Source organism: Phalangium opilio, unplaced genomic scaffold, assembly GCF_054372755.1.
Source record: "Phalangium opilio isolate 3A_F unplaced genomic scaffold, DU_Popi_V2 ptg000003l_1, whole genome shotgun sequence".
Lineage (NCBI taxonomy): Eukaryota > Metazoa > Arthropoda > Arachnida > Opiliones > Phalangiidae > Phalangium > Phalangium opilio.
The window spans coordinates 13,452,976-13,467,246 of record NW_028324145.1 but is presented as its reverse complement, the minus strand read 5'-3'; the positions used below and the strand labels follow the sequence as shown (position 1 = coordinate 13,467,246).

Here is a 14,271-nt window from a genome sequence, read left to right as displayed (position 1 = left end):
CTCACTTGAAGCGAAAGTATCGTTTTTTCATTAAGAAAAATTTTGTAAAAAAGTAAAAAGAAAAAAGTACCTGAAAAAAATCCTTTGATTTTCTAAAATTTATCTCTTATTTTTCTTTGGTTTTTAAAATCCCCTAAAAACCTTAGTCATCAATTTAAATTAGGCCTAAAAGCCTTTGTTTCAGCCATTGTAATTTAAAAGCCTATTCAAGTTCGGAACTACGTAAATTACGATGAAGAGCATCGAACTTGCAACACACAAATATAAAAGTAACGCTGATTGAATGTTATTATCTTGAAGTACAACTTCCCAATACACTCTTATTGGTGTAACAAGAGCTGGTGTGGAATGCCCAGCGGTCAAATTAGGCGGGAATATATTCAAAATAACTAGCCATAAACCTTAGTTGCTGGATAAGAGAAATAATTGCCTTCTTGAAATACAAAGAAGTTCGCTCCGGATTTTCTTCGGATCTTGGCTTCACGGACAGCGCGCTGGGCTAATTGGAAAAATTCCTACGCAATCGAAAGCTAATATTATACTAATAACAAGTACAAGTACATGTACAATAAGAAGATGAAGATGTGCAGTTTTCCGTCCAATTTATGGAAGGCACGTGGATATAAACGTCCATTATTTGATGTAAAATATTAATAAAGACATCTCTGAATTTTATAAATAATTGGTCTTATCATTTCATTTAATGAGGTTTTTTGTAAATACTTGAACTATTTCTTGATTTTTCCCTAACCAATATAATGATAGGCACTTGATCCACAAAGTTTCCCAGGCACTTGATCCACAAAGTTTCCCTAACTAGAAGTTTTAAAATTTTGTTGCAATTTTCCGAATCAAACGATCTCAACAAAAATAAATAAATTGGACTAGCCTAAAGTTTATTGAAAGCATATCTTTAAAAAACTAAGCTAGTTCTAGTTTTTCCAAAACAATTACGTATTTCTTTCTGTTACAGATATATTTTCAAATCTCTAACAAAAGGGCCTATTTTTTTTTCATTCGAACGCGTGACTTTATTATAGCTTGTGGTTTTTCAAAGAAAGTCACGTACAAACACACACAACTAAATATCCTTATGAAAGTTTTACTTCAATTAACGAATTTCTGATAATAATTAAACGGAGGGGGGACGGCAGGCAATTTCCGTGATATAAAAGCTCTTATAACAATATATTTCGATCCCCTTTTTGCCCACGCGATCTAGGCGAAAACTTTCGACTTCTTGACTCCTTCGAGTCTCGTCTAACTAACTAATTAGGGATTCTTGCCGGTTTTGAGAGTTTTGCTCGGATTTCTAACTCTTTCTCGAGTTCCCCTACAGAAGAAAAAGGCAGTCAAGAATTTTTGGAGTTTGCTCGCAGCGGTGAAAGACGTACGAAGAAGTGACGCGAATTAAGGACCCACCCAAAAATTGGGGAAGAATAAGAACTTAGTAGTGAATAAATTTTCCTAACACTAATTGCGAGAAAAGTTTAATAAAAATTCAAATATATAAACCTCAAAGTCTTAACAAATCTAGCCAAAGGGATCCAACAAAAGTTATTATTTGTGACAGTTTTAAATTTCATTAAATAATGTTTTCTTAAACATATTCTAAAGACGGAAAAATTTGCATTTACGCACGTATTTGTGGTGACGACGTTAATTTCCATAAAACTATAGTAGATTTTGAAACTAACAAAAAAGATACAGTTCTGACAGCTCGATTAAAGTTTCTGACAATTTGGCATATCATTTATCACACTTACGAATAAAATGTTAGTTGGGTATACTCGCTATAAACTTCTGATTCATTGGAAAACTCATAAAAATAAGAAAAGTTAAACGGCCACGTGGGTCTAATTTCCTGGCGTAATCTCTTAGGATGGGGGAAGGCTATATATATTAAACAATGAATTAATTCAATCGTATCAAGAATATTGAAATTAAACCATTAGGATATTGTACGTAAAACGAAGCTAACGTTACAAGTTTCAATCAACAACAGAAACTTGATATTATTAAATTTAACTTAAACTTAAAAGTATTGTTTTCCATTTATATTTTTCTTTACACAGCAGGAGACCAGTCTACTTGGTGGGCAAAGTACAGTACCAAATAGCCTCGCCTCCTGCAGTGTAAATGGTATCAATCATCCTAGTCTAAAACTATGTATAACAAACACCAAGCACAATATTCACGAAAAATGCTAATAAATTCAAAAAATAAGCCTTGGTAAAGCAAAAAATATTAAGCTATAAATAGGTTTGACCCAAAGTATCTCAAGGAAGCACATGGCACAGGGGTCCTAATGGGTAGTCCTACTTACAGAGAATGAAACCTCGTTCCTTATATATTTTTTTATAAAGAAATCTATCGACGCGCGGCTCTTTTTCGAGTTTGCTCGTCGTTCTTAACCTTAATAGCCCACCACCACCAATTCTCTCTTCTTAAAAACGTCCGGGGTAACGAATCCCTTACGGAGTCATATCTTACACTGAGTAATTTCCCATCATAAGAGCTATAGCTTCTTCCAAGTATCCCTGGCCAAAAGAAAGAGAGAAAGAGAGAGTTGAAGCGCTCTACTAGAGGGTACAGCTTCGAAGAATGGCCCAAGGGAAAGATGGGATTCTCGATTTTTCATCTCTTTGCCTAAAGATCGCCTGCATGGCTATAGTCCCCCATCAAGCATTAAGGGGCCTTTTCCTATTTAATGAACATTTTATATACGAATCTTGACGCGCCCCAACATTTTTATCGCGTGCTGGATGGGAGAGAGAGAGAGAGAGAGAGAGAGAGAGAGAGAGAGAGAAATATCTTTAAAGAGAGTTTAGTTTGCTTTTCCATAATCGAAAGCGATCAACTTTCTTAAAGTACCTGGTATAATAAAATTAAGCTCTATACCGTGGTTGCTTTTATTTATATACTAGAGATTAAAGAGTGTACGTATACATTTTATATATATATATACGTTTCTGTGGATTATAAATTGTTTAAAATTATAATAAAAATAAAATTTGATTTTTGTGATTAATTACAAACAAGATAAGTTTCAAGCCTTGTCGACCCTCACAAATAAATAGAAAATGTATACGTCTCAGCCGACAATTATTATAAATATCCAAAAATTATTTATCACCGTGACCTTTAAGCCTATTGAATAATTCAAATATTTTCTGACACTACATATTAATGGTGTAATATCACATACAAGATTCGAACTTCGCAAGCTACAAACGAATTCATTTCTTTACAAGAAAAACACCCTTTACCATTCCTTCCAGGGCAAAGTTCACACAATATACAGGGTGTTTCTGATAAGACTGCCATAAATTAAGGAGGGTGTTCTTTTAGGTGATTTTGAGTCTAAAGTATTCGATGACATTTTGCAGTCCGGGTCATGGTTTTCAACTCATGATTTGTATTAATATTTTACGAATGACCCAGGTTAAATTCAATAAAGAAACTGAACATACAATGATTTCTAATTTTAATTAAGGGGTCATCCCTAAAACACTGAAATTTTAACTTAAAAACAGTGGCCCGGACGGCAAAATGAAGATAGAACAACGCAGAATTGTTTTAACGTTTCAACAGTGCCCCGTGTAATTCTGGAACAGCGCATTACATCCTTTTCCCATAATCCCTTTAGTTAAATACATAATGGGCGGCCGCCCTGATCCTATTTCAGTGTAGAAGTTGAGATGGATTATTACAAGTCCCTACACTCGACTTTGTCCACCAAGGAAATTCGATGTCCGAATAAACGTACAAAAAAGTTACTTCAACACTCGACTATAATATTCCATAAAGAATAAAGGGTTATCTAGCCTTTAACACTGGTGTCAACTGTCAAGAGTAAAGTAAAGCAACTCAGGGGCAACGGAGATGGATGGTGATGACCCGTTTTGGGCGCTAATCAATCGCTCATCAGAGCGCGAAAGAGGACCAAAAGTTGCCATGCCCATCCTACAACAGCGGGGAGGGGGGGGCTATCTCTAGACCCCTTGTGAAACCAGGCGTGATGCGACGCCATCGTACGAAAAACTTCGGATTGCACAGGTGTGAAGCTGATTACTAGCTTATTATGCTACACAATGAAGCTTCACTTGACACAACATATTAAAGAGATTCGGGGGTTAATGTGGCCTTTGTTTTACTGTCAAGTGACAGAAGATATTGAATATATTAAGTATTTTTTAGAAAAATATGTATATTAAGGGATATCAAAACGGAAATAGTAGCTTTGACGCAAAAGTTGCGCTTTTTAATCCGTAATTAAGTTAATATCGTAGGTTTTTTTACAAGTTTTTCGGGAAAACCAAGGTACTCAACGACTACAAGTTCATATAAACTGTTTGGACCACAGCTATACTTTAACCCCAAATTCCACACCACAAAATATCTGTAACTTTGGTCAAATTTCAAAGTCGGAATAAACAACTTACAAACATTTAGAGAATTCAGACTCTGAGATTTCGCAAACACATTTCAAACGCCATTATTAATTTTACATTGCTTAGTTCTCTAAACATACACAAAACCTAATGACCAAATAAACCCTTCCAGATTATACTGTATATTACAACTAGCGCATGCGTACTACGGCTAATAGAGCTGAGCTAAGGGATAAGGTCGACTGAACTTATCGTGTTAACAATATAGTTGTTAATCCAAATGGTATCCATCTAATCAAAAGAGCTCTTGTTTATTTATTAAATTATAATTGCCTTAACTCCCAATTTCACAGTTTGATTAATTCAATATGTCGACCAAATTAATTCTAACGCGTTTCAATTTTTGATCTTAAGTAAAATTTTCCAGTTCACCTATTAGAGGTTTAACTACAGCCTTGGGAAATTCAAAACAATTACTTATAATGGCTATGTAGACGTAATAATGCGCTATAATGGTGTCCTAGACACCTTACAGTTGAAATCTCAAAGGTAAGAGGTAGTTTCGCGTCTTTACAAGCAAATGTACTCGGTTTCTAATGTCTTCGTCATGTATTCCTGAAGTCCAATAATCCAAAGCCACGAAATTCGCCAGAATATTAGTATTCACGAACAGAAGCTAATAGTTACTGTTTAACAGCTTCGAGTTGTTCTACTTCCAGGTCTTCTGTCTTTAGTACTATTACATCCCGAGTTTTACTTAATCCCAGGGATCAGACTTATTAAAGGACCTGAAGATAAGAGAACCCTCCCACATCTCATCTACAAATGGCATCCCCTTAAGAGGGCAACCGGAAATGGAAGCCCGCAAAATTTCGTCGGACCAAATCTTCAAAGACGGAGGAAGCAGGGAACGTGAGATAGAAATTCGGGTATTATATCACTCGATCTTTCAAAGAGGGGGCGTGAAAGGTGAGACGCTTCGGTCCCTGGCTTGGCTATATACCCCATTTAGGGGATTCTAATCTTCCCCAGACTAACTAAGTTAGATTACGTGACCTGTTAATTTAATCCAAGAAGCAAGAGATGCTGCGTACGGAGATGAGCATCGCATCATCATTGGGAGTAGTTTCTGTCAAGATCCAAGCAAGCTCGTTCATAAAGTTAAAAGGTGGAACCGCCCTTGGAGGAACCTCTACTTTCTTGATAAGTTTCAAAGACTTAATACAGTTCTATGAAAAACCATGTCGAAACCAAGACCAAAATTAAACAGCCCTTTATAGAATGTACGCACTAATTTAACCTAGAGTCAATAAAGTTTCAAGAAAAGATAACAGATACACAGGGTCGTAAATAGAGTTCATGGGCCCCCACGTAGACGAGGTCCTTGCCCCCTAGAAGGTATGGGCCCCAGGGACTACCCCCACTCTCGAAAACGTTACATTTTATAGCTTTTAACCTCTAATTACGAGAAAACAAACATTTGGGAGAGCTCGCAACATCTCAGTCTGGAAAACTACAGCCACAAACCTTTATTTATGTGATTATTTTTTGGTTCATCAAGATTTAACCAAACTTCACCAATAGACGTCCTAATTCAATTTAAAAGCACTTAAGTTAACCTCAGACGCGTGACTTTATCGTTAATTTAAGAGTATTAAAATTTGGAAACTACCCCTAAAAACAAACAAAACAAAATAGTTCATTTAAATGGGGATCAGAACGTCTCGGGACTCCCAAATTCGTTCCGGGACTAGGATTCATAATGGAACGTCATTAATACCAAAGAGAGGGGGTATAATTGTTACCTACCTCTCTTAGGACTAACGATTTTCCCCAATCACCCTTGGAAGAGAATACTCAATTAGAGCTAATTACTAGAAAAGAGAGGGGGGTTTGAAGGTAGTCCAGATTATTCACGTCATTGGTCTTTCAAATTCCCACGCGCCCATCTCACGAGACAATTCATAGATATCAGAAATAAATGAAATGTACAAATACTTTTCTTTCAGACTTGAAAGAAATTGGGCAATACTTAGGTAATAATTGGGTATTTCTAATCTATCTATATTTATTACTTATATCTATGCGTAGGTCTTTCATCGTGATTATAAGGAGGGTAGACGTAATCGATTAATTTTCCAGACCAGGCTAGGGGGGTGGGGGTGGGCAGAGAGAATAAGGGAGTTAAGAGACGAACCGTTGTCATTTGATAACTATAAATTAAGAATCGGTTGGTTTCTAACTCATTATAATATAATTAAAGTGGAACTAAGTTTGACAGTTAAATTTTAGAGTTGTTCAAACCTATAATCAATTGACAATTTTCAAGGATTTTCGCACCAATTAATCAATTTTAGTTCGGCTTAGTTATTGAATACCTAATTTTAATTGGGTCTTTTAAAAATAATACATGATATTATTATTATTATTGCGGTTAAAAGAAATTTTCAAAGAATCTAAACTAATATTATAATGAAACTTTGTATCTATAAGACCTACGAATTTTCCTATTTGTGTGTTTAGGGAAAGATTACATAAAGGGGTAATATTATAATGTATTTTCAATTGTACGCCTGTAAATCGGTTTCACATCAAAACATAACTGTTCAGAGATTGAGTTTCTACACGTAATTAATCAAGATATTAGAGTATATTTTGCTAATTAATTCTCAATTTAATTTAATTTAAATTAAATTAAATTAACTACTCAATCAGAGAAACCCATAAAAGAGAGCGCCGAGTGTGGGCGTATTTTATAGAAATAAATATGGAGAAAGATAAATATTGACGAAATAAATTAATTCGACCAATTTCGAAACGTAGGGTTTCAATAAATAAAACCGAATTAATTCACCTTCCTACATCAGAAACCAAAAGCTTTAAAATACCAAACACAAAACCTGGTTCAAATTGCGTAGAAAACGGAGCTAGCGTGGGAGTTCGTGCAAAGCTACTTTAACTTTAAAATCAAAGGAGACCGGCATCGTAGGTCGAGGACAGGTATGGGGGTGGTCAGAAATCTCGCTCCAAAAAGACTATAACAAATATTGTCCTCTTAAGTTTCGGTTCGAAAAAGATCAACAACATGTTTGCGCTAGCGAAATACGGGGAACACTACGGAAAATTGGCCCGAAAGGGGCTTGGATTGGATTCAGAAAAGCTTTTCGAGTAAAACTGCCAGTTATAGGACTTTTCAAACTTTGTAAATCTGCATTCCGCCGCTTGTACATAATCCGGATAGACTGACCCAAAAACATCTAGAGCACGTGCTAGCTTTACAGAAGCTGTCAAGTAAGTTGGTTTTTTTATTCCCGCCTTTTTTAAAAAAGGCGCGAGATGGGTTTTTATATAAAATACGTGAGAATATTTGGCGCGCGAAAAAAAGGTAGAAATTGCTATAAAATCTTGAATGCTTGTCTAACCGTGTAAAATTTGTACGCGATAAACCTGTCCGAGTTTGTAAAAGTTATTTCTTTAAAAAAAAAAATATATATATATATATACGTGACTTTGAGCTAACTTTATACGCATGAAGAGAATTTTATGTAAAGTTTGTATGGATTTTATAGGCTAAAAACAAACTGACCAAATAAGTTTCAACTGAATAGGCGTAAATGAACTGCACAATATTTTTGGAAAGGAAAACAAAAGGTCAACTGGGGTAAAAAAGAATAAGTATAGTACAAACTGCATGTTGATAAAAATATGTCTGGGACAAATTCTTCATTTTATATATTTCAATGTTGCTTATAGAACTGGGTTAAAGGGCCATTGACACCATATGATACACTATGCTAAGGAAGTTAGACTATTTTGGAATCGAGAAGTAAAATTATATGACAAAATCAAAATGCAAATGATTAATTACTTCAGTTTGGGCATTACATTTTCCGATAAAGTAAACCATAGCTTTTACTATCCCTTTAAGGAAAGGAAAACTGAAGGGAGGATGAGTGTTTTAGTCCCAAGTTTGATTGCCTTATTGTGAGTAAGTCCACGTAGAGCCTCGGTGTCGCGGATGAGGGAATCGGGAATAACAGAAGCGATACTTCCTTAAGGTTTATGGTTCCTCGACTTTTTCCTTCCCTTTTTTATTTTTATCCCCAACACACTGTTCGAGTTCCATCCCAGTCTGTGTCCGCCCATTATCCCGAGACTCCGACAAAAAGAGAAAGAGAAAACCCAGGAAGCTTGATCTTACCACCAGAAGTAAGAAAAAAAAACCTTGAGTTATGTATGACAAAAAACCAAAAAAAAAAAACCCCAGAAAAGTTCTACTTTTTCTCTCTCAGTTTTTTCTTTTTGTTATTTATACGTCAATATTGGGTAGTGGAAAATGTGACAGCATCTCTACAAGTCCTCCCAACAAAATACACACACCACACACGTTGTTTCAGACTGAGAATGACCAATAACACCAATGGCAACCGGGGTTTGACCTTTAGTTAAATGAGAGGTTTCTAAGTTTGAGATGGGTGCCTATATTCCTGTGTATTCTAAATAAAGCTTCGATTGAAGGGGGAGGGGCTGAGAACCGGAAGTATCTATACGCAACGTAACCAGGATGTGTTGTTAAAGACGAGAATCCGGTCACTCATTGCAATCGGTGTACGCGACTGTACCTTTGACTGTACTAAATCTTTAAAAGCCCTGCCCCTTGACAGTGCTAAAATGATTACAAGTAATCGGTGTACATTGACTTTGATAGTGATTAGCCCCTCGGTTTGAGGAATTCCTTATATTTTGGCGTGCAAGTATAGTCTAAAATAACAGCAGTCCTGGATACGTACTCTTCATTATACTTGGTATCAAAATAGCTCGAGTTTGAAGACAAAACTTTATATATATGCAACTTATCTCTATGTTTTAACCCTATACCATCTTTATTTTTATTGAGCTTGAGATATCATCTATATGTACGACGATTTTGAGTTGGAATAAGAGAAGGGAGAGAAAAAAAAACCCCATTGAAATTCCTAAACTTTTCAAAGGCCATATCATTACGACAAGGGGTCCCCGTTCATCTTTTCCGGGTGAAAGAAACGTTTCACCCACGCAAACCATGAAAACCCTTGTGAGGTCGGCGGACAGAAAAACGTTTAGGAAACGAATGACATTTTTACTTTCCTTCCCCTTTTTGTCAAACACATTTCTTACTAGCATCTTCCCATCTTGAACTATTACGGACATATTTTTCATAATGGCGCTCTCCATCACTCTCTTTAAGATAGGGGGCCAAAGGGTCTCATTGCACCGCCCAACAAGTTTTATTGTACGGGTTTTAGTGACAAATAGTGCCACTGCAGGTCAGATAAACGAAAGAGAGAGAGAAATAGATAGTCTAAAAATAGGCGTAATGGATCGTCGTTTTAAATATAGTTTGAATTAGTTTTACTAATATTATTTTAGGCCTAATTTAATTACTTCAAGCAAGTAGCTAAGCCTTATCTCAATATTATACGCAAGTAGCTAAGCCCAATCTCAATATTTCATTGAAGTAGCTAAGCTTATCTCAATATTTCATTCAAGTAGCTTAGCCTAACCTCAATATTTTACGCAAGTAGCTAAGCCTAATTCACTACTTCATAGAAGTAGCTAAGCCTCGGTCATACATTTTAAATTCTCTTAAAAAGACTCCCACACATAACGTTTTGAAAAAGAGAAAAAAAATTGGGATGACGTTCTAGAGCGATTTTAAAAATCAGCTTTCGATTGATTTTTCCTGATGGAATTTCTGAAATCAATGTTTTTAGGGGGTTGCTCTTCCGACTACTGACTGTGATGGTGGCGGTGGCTTAATCGACCTAGATTACTTTTTGACGTTGATTTTATTTTACGAATAACGCCAATCTTTTGCGCCCAAAATGACTAAAAGTAAAAGTAAAAACGTATATATAGAAAAGGAAGTGCACGATGTGGTTGAACGGGTAAAGAGTGTATGTACAAGGTGCAACTCTTTTTTTCGTGGCATCGTTAACCCGCCAGAGAAAATTAAAGGGGTGTCAAGATACTTTTGGAAAAACGAAAAAAACTAAGCAATAGCGTTGTTGCATTCGACTCAAACTTGAGACTTGTCCTTTAAAGAACGTTGACTCTAATTTTTTCAGCTAAAACTGTAATGCCTAATTGGACTGCAGAATTAGACTTAGAAGTGGGTAAACATCACTCGAGAAAAATATGCTTCTCCCATAAGAATTTCAACCCATTCTAAGGTTGAAACGGCTAAACTTCATGGAAAACTAGCTAGGCTATTAGCCGAGTAAATCATAGAAGGTACCTATCTAAACGGACATGGGATGATTAACCTGATTACATTTTCTCTGCGCTAAAAGTGTTAAGGCATATGGTTGAAGACTACACGCTAATTGAAAACAAAACCAAAAAACAGGTCTATTTCTCGCACCTGAGGAAAGGGTCTTCAAATTTAACCAGTAAAAGTTGGCCAAGTATATTTAATTAAGGTATATGTGTTGAAACCAGATCTCAAAATGTAATACGTAGTTGATAATTTAGCTCGAAGTAAAGTAGAAAAAATAAATTGATTATATGAAGTTAAAATAAAAAATTTAAGGGACAATGAACGGCCTGATCTAATCTAATCTTGAAAGGATATTCACGTTTCTTTCTAGAAATATAATAACGTTACAATTTCCCTTCACGCTTGAAAAACATTTTATATTTATAAAAAAGGGTTGCTTTTTCTAATGAAAATCCAAACTACATCCAGAGATACTCATCGAAATTAAATTGAGCCACTTTTTATGATGCCTAACAGAAAAATCCAGGTTTTTTTTTATTATTTTTTGAGTAAAATCTTAATGAAAACTCTTTCCACTCACTAAATCTAACAAACTTGGAGAGTAAAAAACTAATTTTTTCTAAATCATCAGAAAAAAATTAGGTGTTTAACGAACCGACGGAGATCCTAAACTTGTAATGAAAAAAAAAAAAAAATACATTTTCTTTCGAAATTCTGTTTCAGAGTTCGTATGAAATTTTTAATTGAAAATTTAGCTATTAAGTTATCATGGTTTGCAGGTTATTTCTTTTAAACACCATCTTAACGATCAAAAGTTATCACTGTCTTATGCTTGAATACTTATTGAGGAATAAATTATTCCTGGATAGCTGCCCAAAGCCCTGACTAATCCATGTTTCCTAGGAACCCTGCATTTCAAACTCAATCCATGGTTGATAGTAATTGGGGGAAAAAAAGTTTCAAAATTATTTTCAGAGTAATTTTTTCATCAGATATTCTCGATTGAACCTTACGTTACTTTAAAAAAAAATTAGAAACGTAATAATTAAGTGTTTTATCCTGATTGAATTTCAAACTCCCATTCCAGATTTTTCTATTTTTCTTGAGACAATTGTTAGTCGGAAAATTGTTCTCTGAGAGTGAGAAACTGACAAAAATTACTTTTTCAAATTAACTTTAAATCATTTTATAACTTCTGTTATAAATAACCCCAAATTTCGGACCAATAGAATCGATATTATAACTTCATTTAGGGAAGCCTGAACCTCATTTTAAAATAACTTTTATATATTCCGATCAAACTTTTTTAAAAATATTTATGAAGGAAAAGTGAACGAATGTCATAAAAAAGGGGAATGATTTCTGTCAAACTAAAGGAAACGTACGATCCAATAAATCTCATATCCTTCTCAGAAAAACGGTATGGTCTAATATTAACGTTAAATCATTCATGAACAGAGTTATTGAGGGATTCCGTCACGTGTCCAGTATGGAACAGCGCAAACGTTCGAATTCAAAGAATGGAAAATTTTGATCCGTTGACTGCGAGAACCAATCTTAGGTTTCCTTAAGTGTTAAGGATACTCTACACTATTCCCTTACGACATAAATAAAGCTCGGATTACAGCTTAAATAATAGAGATAATTGCGGATGAATCGGATGGGTAGGTGGACTTGATTCTCATAGCCATAAAACGTCGTTTGGATCGAATAAGCGATCCGAAAACATTTAATAACGTCTGTTATCGGTGAACTTCCGGTTGGAGCGCTCTTTTCAAAGAGAACTGTCACTCCTATTCCCCCCTCCCCCTCCAACCCCAATATCCGATTCTGTCTTTCGTATAAGCCACCAACAGAACAGGCAATAGAATATGTGGAAAATAAAATTGCATGGGTAACCTCTTTTCAAAATAGACCATTTCAATCAAAGACACGAACTACGATGTTCCTCTGTCTAACTAAGACAGCTAAGACTTCCATTGAATAGAAAGCCGGGTTTACTAAAACAGCTCGAGCCTTCAATCAAAAACGTCCTTTGATTTGATCTTAAAAAGTCTCAATAACATCATGTCCTGTCCGGAAAATTCGGGTTTCAAACGATTCTCTTTCAAAATGGTTTATTTCAAGACTAGGTTCTTTTAGGAATTAAATCGCGGCCTCGCGTCTGAACACGGAATTGAACAGATTTCGAAAGGCTGGTGCTTGAGCGTCCACCTTGGTAGAATGTTTTTTCGCTCACTATTACGGTTACCAGCTTATTTCTCTTTCAGGGCATCTTTCTCTCTCTCTGCTCAAACTCTTTAAGAGGGGAAAAACCTTTTAGAGATAAGAGGATTGAGTAAAATCCACACGTGGCTTCTTAAAAATATCCCCGAAAAGAAAAACATATCCAAAAGCGTGAATCAAGTTGGATCTCGTGTTCGCAAATAGGGACCTGTGTAATATCTTAGAAGCCATTGGAGAACTCACCTACACACTTATTCCAAAAACGGTACTAACAATATGCATATTAATATCCCCAAGGTTCAAGGATTAATTTTTGAATTAAATTAAGATTTAACGTAATAAATTCACCGGAAAAAAATAAATAATAACTTTTACTAGAATCTGCCAAAGAATAGGACACAAACTCGCCCTTGAAATTTGAGGATAGAATTAGAAAATCAATCTATAATAGAAACCCGGCCTCAAAATATTCGAGCTAGACGTTTACAGAAACAAAAGAAAAGGGGGGGGCAAAGAAAAATCTGGAATAAATTGCGTTTCGCCATTTTCCTTTTTTATTTCTGGCGTACTTAATCCATCGAAACCCGTTAAAGCCGAAAGAAAACTCCGAAACTGCTTCTGCTATCTCGTTGACCGATTACATTGACCCTTAATGTTTGACGGTATGGGCACTGCACTTTCTTTTTCCAAACCAAACCGAACCAAACTAGAAGCGAATCAAGATGAAGTTATTAGATCTATTTCTACTTTCGTTAAAGTTCCCTCAGAATTCTACTTCAAATTTTTCTTTATCTACTTCTGATCACGAGGACAGTTTCCTGGATTTTGTTCATTTTTTCGTTCCTCACTGCCATTTTGCTATAGCCTTTTAAACGGAGAACAAAGGACAAGGAAGAGTGTCCAGCAATAGCGCGAGTGAAGTTAGGGTTAAGAAGGAATGTCTCCTCTAGGCGAACAAGACAAAGCCGGATCCGAATTCTTGTCAACCAATCATTTTTACGTCTCGATGACTTCCTCTCGTATATCTTGGTCCGATTCTGTCCCATTTACCACCCTACATGTATTGAATATCACCGAGTATCACTTGACTCCGAATCAAAACCCAAGCTAAGCCTTGGCCATAATAACCCCTACAATGCCAAGTCACATTTGAAATTAATATCGAACATTCGGATATCAGATTCCCCGTTAATCTTTCTTTGCTGCGTTTTATTTCCATTCACGATTCTAAACGGCAAAGACACTGGAGTTTATTTCTCCATAGGTGGGTAATACAGCGAGAGGTATACGACTGCCACTTCTACTTGGGTACTAACATTATTATCCATTATAGCTCGACCTTTGTTCCGTTTATTTATTTACTAGACGTTCCTCCCTTAAGCCTAATGCGTA

The 14,271-nt window shown here is 35.7% G+C and overlaps 1 long non-coding RNA gene across 1 annotated transcript in view; it reads right to left on the bottom strand.

Annotated features, from left to right (window-relative positions):
• Window positions 1-14,271, bottom strand: part of LOC149717977 (uncharacterized) — a 133,627-nt gene that overhangs the window by 117,956 nt on the left and 1,400 nt on the right. The gene's annotated exons all lie outside the window — the stretch shown is intronic.